Here is a 6,000-nt window from a genome sequence, read left to right on the forward strand (position 1 = left end):
AGTTACCTTATGATGTATTTGTCCGGTCTAGAAAACCGTGATTAATTGCCGTGGAAATCCGTTGTTCTGACCACGCGACACCCTCTATCCGCGAAAGCTGGTACTTACTTCGCCGACAAGCGGCGGTCGCACGGTCGGTATAGTTCGCTTGCGGACTACAGGACACGAAATATTTTATGAAGTTCTTGTGTGTACAGGGTGATGCATATTTAACAGCCACTACTCCAAGGGTATTGAGCAACAAACATTTACACTCGTAAATATAACATTTCTACATAGTGCCTGTCCAACAGAATAATAAATAACGGACAACTCGCTACGATCTCGACATCGATTGATATCCCAAGAGACACGGACCCAGTTTGAGACTTGCGGATGTGAAGTAAGGACTCATCGTTCGCATCATTGGTGCATCTCGGTTTTCAGTATACCACTATTTTTGTTAGTCGTTGCTCCGCAGTGCAAGAACTGAAGAAGAGGGAATGGCCTTGACATCCAAACGCTGTCAGCGTCTGAGCCAAGTGATGGGAATGTCTTGCCTGTTAACCATTCGCCCCGGAGCTCGAGACAGAGATTTACACTTCCTTGGCTGACTGAAGAAGCACTTAAGAAGGAAATATTTATGACTCGATGACAAGATGAAATGCGAGCTGCTTCGGTGTGTGCAAGTACTGAGTTCTTGTTTCTTCTCCGCGGGGATTGAACAAGCTGGTACAAAAGTCTCAGTTGGCTCCGTGACGACTAGGAGAAATAAAGTCTGGCCGTTATTCGTTGCTTCTCTGGACTTCTGTGTTGCAATAAAATATAACACATCTTTGAATAATACGTACTGAACCGCCTGCTTAAGCCTAAACCCGTATAACAGAGTCATCTTTCGGAAGCAAATTGTCGCCAAGCTTGTCCAAAAATAGCCTACATTTTTCAATCCCAAATTTAATTACCGCGATTGCACTAGAACGCAGTGGGACACTATCCTGAGTCAGCTGAATCCAGTCCGTACTCACTTAAGATCTATCTTAATGCTACATTCGCTCTCCATAAGAGCATCGATTTTTTTGATAACCGAGCTCAACAAGAGCCCGCACCACAGAGTGAAGCAACAGGAGGGTGGAGAACACTGCATATTGAAGAGCTTCATATTGTACTCTTCTCCAAGTATGATTAGAATGATCAAATCAAGGAGAAAGAGGTGGGCAGGGCATGTAGCACGAATGGGGGCGAAGATGAATACATATAGGATATTGGTGGGAAAGCCAGACGGAAAGAGACCATTGGGAAGACCAAGGCGTAGGTGGGTGGACAATATTAAAATGGATTTTAGAGAGATAGGATGGGATGGTATGGATTAGATTGATCTGTTCAGGATAGGGACAATTGATGGTCTCTTGTGAACCTTCGTGCTCCGTAAAATCCTGGGAAATTCTTGAGTTGCTGAACATGTGGCAGATTCTGAAGAAGGGCTCAGCTCCATGAATGAGTGAGTGAGTGAACCATAGTGCAGTAGGCATAGCGACTGGCTACAGGTTGAACAACCGAGGGGGTCGGAGTTCGAGTCCCGGTAAGGTCAAGAATTTTCACTTCTCTATGTCGTCCAGACCTACTCTGGGTCCCACCCGGCTGGGTACCTTGAGCGTTTTTCCTTGGGGTAATGCGGCTGGGGAGTGAAGCTGACCGCTCACCTCCAACTAGAGCCAAGGTCAAGAAGAGTTTAGTTTATACATCCACTCCTCATACTTCTTCATGGTGTCCTGTTTTATTAGTTAAGTACAGGGAAAACTTTACTTTACAAAGCCCGCGCGTGCAGTGAACGGAACAAGTCAAGTCTTTAGTCAACTTTCCGGCTTACATTTTCGTTCATCAGAAATAGCAGTAAGTTCTGAAATAAGTGCATGTTCGTGTGGTTTTCCATCCGTTGCTACGCTCATCAGCCTCAAACGTAATTTTACCGCCGTAATTAATCGTAACGCTAATATACAGTTTAAATTTTACGCCGGTGCGACTCTTGAGCTGGTGTTTAATAAATGGAGCATCTCCAGAAATATGCTGACTGCTGAAACTGATGGTAGCGGTGTTGAAGTGACAGGAGCGTTCCCGCTGAAGGGCCACTGTTCTGTCAGTCAGCACTCATTCCTAGATTTAGTCTCATTTCCAATCCAAGCACATTCCGTAAACCGACCTGACAATTTTACCTAACGTCTATTTCGGTGCGCGGGAAAACAACTCATTACGTGAAGAATACAGTTTTCTGGGATGTGGCGCCGTATAGATCTTGTGTGAACCGAGGTTTCGGAGGAACGTAACGCCTCCATCTTCAGACTAGAAAATCAGCGAACTGGGAACCAGCGTGAGTAGGTGGTTGCAGACTGCAGTAGAAAATCAGCTTCTTCAACAAACCGCTTTCCAGGCTTCGCTTCTAAATTCTGTCCCTCTCTTCCGGAAGCTGGTGGTCTTCGAGTTCCTGCTCGATATTTCAGAGACGTACCGTTGTTCAGTGTCTGCCGTTCAAATAAAAATTGCCCTTGTGCTAGATGCGCTTCAGATGCTGAGATGCTGATTTCATTTGTAGGGACATTGATGCGTTTGAAAACAGAATTATTTGTTTTCTTCTTCTTTTATATGATACTTTGTTAATTAAAAATATTAATTGCATTCAGTATGAGTATATGTATACATACTTTTACTCTCAGCATAATGCTTTGAGTGACTGCAATTACTGAAATTGTAATAATGTGTAATTGATGCATGTTGCCTTCTTTTGTAATTTGTATGTTTGTCTTCGTTGTGTGAGTGTGTGTGTATGCGCGCGCACGCCTTTGTTTCTTCTGTTGGCTCTGTTTAATTTCAAACCGTTGTTTGGGCATGAAAATAATACACTTGTACTCTTCTCCAAGTATAATTAGAATGATCAAGTCAAGGAGGATGAAGTGGGCAGGGCATGTAGCACGAATGGGAGAGACGAGGAATGCATATTTTAATTTTTAATTTCTTGTCATAACATAATGTAAATGATATACAGGAGGACTTCAGAGTTAGAAACTATACCAGCTGTAACTTAATGCAGGGTCGTGAAATTTTGTGGGGTTACCTATGATCGAAAAAACTTGCACTCGAACCATTAGATTTCCTTAATTGTCAATGCGGAGAGGCCAACCCTTGTTTGTCTTGCAACACTGGTTGCATCTGCAGGAATGTGTGGAGCCACACTTCCTCCTAAAACCCCTTGTTAGTCACTTAACAAACACAGTTATGTTATAATGTGCAGATCACGTCCGTATGTCCGTCCGTCCGTCCGTCTGTGAGCATGTTTCATAACTCAGCAACATAAAACATTTCGAATAAATTTGACATGGGCAATGGATATTAAATCTGCAAAATACAGTAACTTCATTTTGGTCCATATCAGTATACGTATTATTGTCCCTACTCTATTATCAGGCAGAAACTGAACTAAGCTAGTTTCTCATGAATAGACTGATAGCAAAAATAAAACTGGGCCTATATACTTGCACCATGTTGAGCACAAATTAATTTCATTTTAAAACGTTTCTTTGAGACACCTCAGCTTTTGCACGAAATAAAAAGCAATGTCTCAGCACAGTGTAATTTATTCATTGACTATTTAACGACGCTGTCAGTAACTCAGGACCACGTGAAACCCTCTATCCGCAAAAGTTGGCACTAATTTCGCCGACAAGCAGCGATCGCTCTGTCTGTATAGTTCGCTTGAGGACTACAGGCCACGGAGTTTGTTTTTGTGCCTTTTTGTCAGTAGCTCGGGCTCTATAGCATCGAATGGTAAGTGGTCAGTGTAAAATGATATGGAACAGCATATGGAAAGAAGAGGAAATGGCATATTTAATGTGTACTATCCTAACATTCGTCTGGAGAGCTGTGGAAATCAAGGAGAAACCTCAGCCAGTATAGTCGACGTTTCATCTGGAATTCTGACCGCCCATCTCCCGAATACAAGTCAGAAACGATATCATCTGAGCCAACGTGCTCGGTCCTTATGTGGTGTGATTTGTCTGCAGTTGTCTAACTTTGTCAACAATTAAATACATTTCCTTAAACCTGAATGGAAGCTTTACCACTTCGGGACCTAGGTGCAGATAAAAACACAGTAGTAAAATGAGTCTTATAGAAACAGAGGATGAATGTGTGCACTGGATTCGTCTGGCTCAGGATAGGGACCAGTGACTGGTATATGTGAGGACGGTAATTGGCATTCCGCTTATATGAAGGGCAGGTAATTTGCTGTCTAAATCACTTAACTTCTTAAGAAGAACTCAGTTGCGTGGAATGAAATATATTTTGCAGCATCTCTAAGGTTGACTAGCTCCGTTAACAGTAGAAATGTACCTGCAGCAAACGAGCATAGCTAGCAGCCAAGCACTTACAATAACGAAGTGTGTCTGGAACGAATGTGTTCTCGGAATTCAGTCACTGGCTCAAGCTTTAATGTTATTAGAGGGCAGAGAAAAACAGCAAAATTTTAGGCGACCTGAAGATTTTGCATAGGTTTAAATTTAGATTTTTATCTTCTGGTTATGACGTATGTATTCTTGTAGGTGTTTATGCAAAATCTGGATAAACCTGTTGCTCCCTTTAAAAACAGAAGATGGAGGCATAAAATGCATCCGAAACCTTAGTAACCACTCACCAGGCCAGGAGACCAGAACCTAAATAATAATAGTGTTATTTTCTATAATTTCTTTCCTTAAATTATTTATTTTAATGAATAATCACGAACTACCAACGGCATATAATTTCCTTCGTACTTTTTGGCGCATTCATAATAAAAAGTCTCAATCAACTACAGTTTAGCTTTGTAATTCAAGGCGCTAACTCATCTCTTTCGTGCGCTCCGAGTGAACGGACGTATTGTGAGAGCTAAGAGGTTACCGATCTGAAGTTCCGAGTGAGACAGAGAGTTAACTACAGTGCTCAGTTGAAAATCAAAACGTATTAGCAATACAACCAATTACAATAAATTCAGTGGCGACTTGTAAGAGTCAAATCAAATCAGAAGAAACCTAAATACGGACAAGAAATGCTACCAGCCAGCAATGGACCAGGATGCAACAACTTTCAAGTGTATCAACCCGTAAGTACCCAGTGGCAACCAACAATCATTAGTCAAGTAACTCCACCAACACAAATTCAAATACACATGCAAAACCAACATTTCTTACCTAACGCATTCAACCTCCCATGCAATTCCCAACCGACTATAGATGACCCAATGTCATTACCAAATCAATGCAACCAACTGCAAAGAACAACCCCCACCACTGATGATGAACAAGACGGGGACATCACTGAAACTACAAACACTACAGCATGGCAAAAAGTAAGAGGCACCAAACGAAGGAAAACAAACAAAGTCACCCAAAGCAACAATCCTCCAGAAGCAACAGTAACAACAAACAACAGATATGACCTACTTCCAAATGAAACAGTAAACGAAGAAGAAACAGAGAACGCAAACACAACAAAAAAGATTCCCAGGCCTCCACCAATATTTGTATACGACGTCATAAATTATCCCCAGATGATAAATCACTTAGCCGTGGTGACAGAAGAAGAAAATTACAGCACCAGGGCAATGGCAAACAATATAATCAAAATAAACTGCAACTCCCCAGAAACATACAGAAAGATGATAAACTTTATGAGAGAAAACAACATCATATTCCATTCGTACCAACCAAGAGACGAAAGGGCCTACAAAATAGTCATAAAGCACCTACACCATACGGTAGAACTAAAGGACATAACGGAAGAATTAGCTGAACTAGGCCACAAGGTCAGAAACATAATCAATGCAAAGCATCGTCAAACTAAAGAACCGCTCAACTTATTCTTTGTAGATTTAGAACCAGCAAACAACAACAAGGAAGTCTACAAAATAAGAAGTCTCCAAAACAAAATCATTGAAATCGAACCGCCTAATAAATCCAAGCACATAATCCAGTGCACAAGATGCCAGTTGTACGGCCA

General features: G+C 41.7%; 1 protein-coding gene across 5 annotated transcripts in view; it reads left to right on the forward strand.

The window, feature by feature from the left end:
• LOC111865528 (neuronal acetylcholine receptor subunit alpha-7) overlaps positions 1-6,000 on the forward strand; it is a 218,066-nt gene that overhangs the window by 19,243 nt on the left and 192,823 nt on the right. The window lies entirely within an intron of this gene.

Source organism: Cryptotermes secundus, unplaced genomic scaffold (assembly GCF_002891405.2).
Source record: "Cryptotermes secundus unplaced genomic scaffold, Csec_1.0 scaffold722, whole genome shotgun sequence".
NCBI lineage: Eukaryota > Metazoa > Arthropoda > Insecta > Blattodea > Kalotermitidae > Cryptotermes > Cryptotermes secundus.